Source organism: Antechinus flavipes, chromosome 3 (assembly GCF_016432865.1).
Source record: "Antechinus flavipes isolate AdamAnt ecotype Samford, QLD, Australia chromosome 3, AdamAnt_v2, whole genome shotgun sequence".
In the NCBI taxonomy this organism is placed as follows: Eukaryota; Metazoa; Chordata; class Mammalia; order Dasyuromorphia; family Dasyuridae; genus Antechinus; species Antechinus flavipes.
In genome coordinates this window covers 465,199,144-465,205,371 of record NC_067400.1, presented here as the reverse complement: position 1 = coordinate 465,205,371, position 6,228 = coordinate 465,199,144, and positions in this window count along the sequence as shown.

Below are 6,228 nucleotides of genomic sequence, written 5' to 3'. Positions count from 1 at the left end.
GTCTCTCCAAGCCTCTCTCTATTCATCCTGCTGATAACCCACAAATCTTAAAGTTTATAAAAATAAACTTTTTTTTTACAATTTTACAATTTACAATTTTTACAAAATTGTTTTAAGTTTTGAGAAAAGGGGGAAAACACCTTATTCCAGACAGCACAGGAAAATGTACATGTCTAAGCAAAAAAAATTTTTTTTTAAGTATTTGGGCACAGATACAAAGTTGAAAAGATCAGAAAACTGAATTGGTCTTATAATTTAAGTAGCCTAAAATTCCCTTTTATCCCAAATCCCAAATAAGTTGAGGAATGAAAAAAGTTTATTTACATATTCTTTAGGTGACTATAGTGTGCAGGCAGATTTAAAATTTGTGCCATCTTTGATACATATAGTTTGGACAATTAAGATAGTCATCTCCTTCATTAAAATTAAATTAAGTTAAAATTAAATCAGTTGTTAATTTCACATAATCTGGATGTCAGTACACTTTGACATCTACACAAATTGAGTTAGATTTCTTTGGTATATTTTCTGTTAAAGATTAGTTAGCATATAAATTCTATCACCAGCATGGAGAACAATTTGGGAACTTCCAATTAATCATTGGCACAATGATGACTGTCCTCCCCTATCTCAACTATTTGCATAGCTCCATGGTCCATCTCTATCTCTACACCTTTGCACAAGCTGTTCTCCACCTGGAATTCTCTTCCTTAAATATTCCCAATTAAAATCCCTTAGCCTTCCAAGTGAAGCCTTTTATGGTAGTTTAGTGCATACCTTTCTAAAATTGTATTTATTTTTCTGCTTATTTTTGTATCCTCTATTGAGGATATTTTTGTATTCTCTATATGATCCTTGAGAATAGTGATTATTTTTTCATTTTTGTTATGCAATCTCATACTTAATATAAGGTATTGCATATAAAAGCAAGCATAATATATGCTTGCTAAATTGAATTGAAACACCGTCAATTTATAATATTCACTAGTTAGTGAAAAACAATAAAGGGGCACATAGATGAACTAACCTCATAGCACACAGTAAATCCTCTAAATGCTGAACTCTGTGGCAACATTCTGCTTTTAGATGTTGGATCACTTTGAACCAGCCTATTAAAAAGGACTGTTTAAAAATAAAGTAAAATGACTTTGCCAGTACCAGGAGTTGGAAAGAAAACATATAAAATATATAATTGAAGTAGACTTAATGTAAAAAAAAAAAAAAAAAAAAAGATGGTGGTGGTGGTGGGACTCTAATAAAAAACTTATCCTATTTTTTAAAGACTTTTTTTTTAATTAATGTTTTACTATAACTGCACGGGCCACTATTGTGATCTATTTTAGAATAGAAAAACTTGTAAGGAAAAAGTGTTCAAATTTTCAGTCTGAAATAGAATTTTAAAACCCTATAATTTAAGAGTTGCTTTTAAAACACCTCTACACTAACATTTCATTTGCTTAGACATTTTTACTACCATAGAGTTGTGCAAAGATTAAAGTTGCTCTCTATTTACCTCCACATTAACAGCTCTGGTCATTTCATGAAAGCTCAGTAATGATTAAAAAAAAAAAAAAAAAAGGTGAGGGCTTAAAGGAGGGAGAAATATGCAATGCTGTTATTTGAATGTGTCCATCTAAAGTAATAAAAAGTATTAAAATTCATCAAAAACCAAGCAACCCTCACTAAAATAAAGGGCAATTTATCCACTTTATAGGATTAAACTCAAAAGTAGTTTTTAAATCCTTACCAGTCTGGGAATTAACTGTTTAGTGTAATAACTATCATGATATTCCTGAGTCAAAAGGGTTATTAGAAGTAATCTAGTCCAACCTCTTATTTCAAGAATTCTCCTCTACATCATCCTTGACAAGAAGCTACCTATCCTCTGCTTTGAAATGTTTCTAGGGACAAGAACTTCACATGGAAGCTCATATAACTTCCAACTCTTTATATTGAGCAGAACCTTCCACTGATCCTATTCTATTGGAGTCGCACAAAATTGTCTCATCCATTTTTCACTTGACAGCCCTTTAAATATTTAAAAGCAGCTATCTCATTCTCAATAAAGTTCTTCTGTTTGATAAACAGTTACCAGTTCTTTCAATCACATGACTTAGGGTGCCCTTCCCATTCTATTCTTTTTTTTGGATCCAATCCAGCTTGTCAATACCTTTATTAAAACAATGTTCCACAAACTAAACATAACATTGTAGGTATGAAGAGGTATGACCACAGCAGGATTAAGTAGGGCCATTACTCTTAGGTCTGGAGTCAAGACGACTCTTGTTTCTGAATTCAAATATGGCCTTAGACACTTTACTATATCCTTGTGACCTTGGAGAAATTACTTAATCCTGTTTACCTCAGTTTCCTCATCTGTAAAATGAGCTGAAAGAAATGGCAAACCACTCTAGTATTTTTGCCAGGAAAACCCCCAATGGGGTAATAAAGAGTTAAACACAATTAAAATTATCCAACATTATTATTACATTAGTTCAACATAACTTTTTTTTTCTTGTGAATTTATTAGGCTTCTAATAATTATTTCTATTTGTGTTCAAATAGAAATTTGTGTGTGTGTGTTCAAAAATCACCTTATCTGTTCTAGAACTTTGAAGTAAATTAATGCGTAGAGGCCTATTATTCAGTATATGGGAGGTATCTAGTTGAAATATACTTTTCCTTGATCAGGCCATACCCAGAATATTATATTCAATTTGTGCATCACATTTTAGTAGAGGCCTAACAGGAAAGCTGAAATGTTTAGAAGAGGGCAGCCAGAAGGATTAGAAGACTATTAAACATGTCATGAGTATTACTGAATAACACAATGGATATCTTAAAAGCATTTAAGGTCTATCATGAAATATATTTCACTTAACTTGAGGATATAATGAGAGTTGCATATAGGCATATTTAATATTTAAGAAGCATAATTAAGATAGAGAGGGATCTTTCTAATTAACACTTAACATAGTTCTCAGAAGCAGAATGGGCTACTTTATAGGGAATAGTTCTCATTCAATGGTTTTTAGGAGGAGACAGGATGAACTTTAAGATTCTGCAAGTGATTCTTGCTCAGATATAGATCAGACTACTGGCTTCTCTATCAATATTTAGATTTTGTTTAAAAATGACAACAAAAAACCCTAATTGATTCTTGACTAAGAGGATTTTAGCTATTATTTTTGTAAAATGCCCACAGACCATTCTTTTGATGATGTATTACAGAATTTTGCAACTAATAGTAATTCAATTCACAGGTTTGTAGTTTGTAGATTCTACCTGCTTTCCTAATTATAATGCATTTAATCATAAAGACCCTCCCCGCTTTTTTTCTTTGCATTTTCCCAAATTTGTATAGGATGAGGCTTATTTGAAAATTAAAGAATTCACTTTAAAAGTAAGCTTTTTTTTTTTTAAATAAACCCTTACTTTTTAGCAACAAACTCTTGTTAAGTATTTAAAAAAACTAACAGATAAAAATATATTAACAGGATATCTTGATGATCCTGAATTTTTTTCATTCATGATACTTTGCTAAATATCATTAAGAATATTGTTAGAACAGCATAAAATGGCATTCTTAAACCTCAGGTAGGTCTGCTATTTACACTACACCAACACCCAAATATAAGGCTGCATTAGTGAAAATCAAACCTGGTCTTGTGGCTCCAAATTAAGGACTCTTTCCTTTACAATGACACATGTCAAAATAAAGAACAAAATTTGATTGCATAGTCAATGAAGAAAACGAAATATTTAGCAAAATGTTAGTGGAGATAAGCTTTTTGCAACAGGTATCAATTTAAGGAAACAAAATTGATATTAATGCTGTGGATAGCTAGTAAAAAGTTGTGGTTTTAATTGTGTCCAATTCTTCATTACCCCATTTGGGGTTTTCTTGACAAAGATGTGGTTTGCCATTTTCTCACACTCATTTTACAGATGAAGAAATTGGGGCAAAGAGTTAAATGACTTGGCTAGACTCACATATCTAATAAGTGTCTGAGGCCAAATTTGAATTGGGGAGATAACGCTTCCTAACTCCAGGCCTGGTGCTCTATTCATTGTGCCTTGTTTTACATTAACAGCCCTATTGTTCTCAAAGATTGTTCTTTGAATCATCATGAATAATTTCTATATGGAGAATTTATGATTTGATTTAACATGTTATTTCCCTCCTTTCATGTGGTGTTCTCTTCTTTTTTTATAATATATGATGGTTCTCTGGGAGCAGGGTTCTTGGGGAGGTTTCTGGAGGCAGCTTTAGTTTCAGTTCAGAGTAATAATCACTTCAAATACAGCCAGCTGATCCAAATGTTTATTTTCTCCTTCCAAGTCTTATCTCTTTCCTTGGGCCCGGTTAGCTTTCTTAGAAGCCTCTCTCTCCTTGGTTCCAAGAGCTCTTGCAGCTTGTCTTTTGTTGCCTCCAGCTCCCTCTGAATCTTGGTTCTCCTCTTAGGAATCCTTCCTTCTGCCCGACTGCAGTCTCTAGCTTGTCAATCTCCCGCACTGAACTCTCACTCTGTCAATCTTCCAAAGTGACTGCTGGCTCTAGCTCAACTCCAACTCGTGGCTTCTTCTGAACTGACTGAAGCTCTTTTTATGTTCTTTTAGAGGTGTAAATTTAAAGATTGACTCCTCCTCTGAGAGTGGGATAATAGGAGGTGTGAATTAGTGAATCTCATACTGAATACTGACTTGTGAATCTCCCAAAAGTGTGAACTAATGTGTGTGAGCTAATGTGTGAACTCTCAAAGATGCAAACCCAAGCACACAAGCATTGCTTCCATCAATTCCATTGAGTTATCACCTTGTTTCAAGTTCTGGTTCATAATACCTTCACATTTAAAATAAATGGCAAAACTTACTTTGAACTGTCACACAATGCAAAACCCAATAAAGATGCTTTAAGAAAATATTAAAGACATTTTTTATCAATATTGTCAGTTCCATAATTGCCCCCCCATGATTATAGAATTTTGAGAACTGAAAAAGACTGAGAAATGGAGATGAGTTCAACCTTCTCCTTTATGAGGTGAAGAACTTGAGGCTCAGAAAAGCTACATGACCTTGCCCAAGGCCTTAGAGCTACTCAGTGATAAGATTGAGACTAGAACTTTAATGTCTCTATTTGGCTATATGCTATGATTTAATTGAATTTATGTACTGCAGTCTTTGAATTGCTAGAATAACCTAAAAATTATATGTATTTTTTGCTTATGTCTATCCATTCATTTAGTTTTCCCATTTTCCACTCTCATTTGCTTTTTTTTTCCAATTACATGTAAGAAACAGTGGCAATTTCAATAAAAAGTTTATCAAAAAAAGTTGGATCCTCCTTTTAAGATGAAAGATCAAATTCTTTCTAATGCAAACCAAAACTTCTGTTCATCTTAACCTTTTATTCCCCACTCCTTTTTAAATTCCCTTCTACTTTTAACATTTTGTTTAAAAAAAAAAAAAAGCTAACTTTTTTCATTTACATCCTCATCCATTACTCTTACATTTTTAGGGCATCTTATTTCATCTACCTTTTATCACTATTTCTTTACACCTTTATCCCTTCTCCACCAGCACCTTTCTTTTTACTGTTACTTCCTCCAGTTTCCTTCATCCCTTCTTTTCCTTACAAATGTATCAAGAGATTAGTTTCTGGGGCAGTTAGGTGGCAGGCAATGAATAGAGAGCACCAGCCCTGAAGTCAGGAGGACGTGAGTTCAAATTTGACCACAGACACTTAATGCTTCCTGTGTGACCCTGGACAAGTCACTTAACCCCAATTGCCTCAGGGGGAAAAATTAGTTCCCTGTTACAATTCTTTAGCCTCAATAATAATTTTTCATTTAGTCATTCACCATACATTATGAGTGATATTCAAGGTACTAACACCAATGAATTTTTATTATTAAATCACTTAATGATTCTCTTCCATGATCTCTCATCTGCATTTGACATACCTTTTCTGAAACGCTTCTCTCTTCCTTGGCTTTGGTGCCATAAATTCTCTTGGTTAGCCTATTTTTATTTCTTCTCCCTTCTCTACCCATCAGTTGCTTACATTCTATACTTCTTTCCACTTTTTCCCTTGGTAATTTCATCAGCCTTGCCTTCAACCTTAATACAACTTCCACATTTCTGACATCTAACTTGACAGTATTTCCATTATTTCCTGGATATTTCCATCAGTGTGTGCTACTGGCACTTCAAAATACAGCCCTGAAA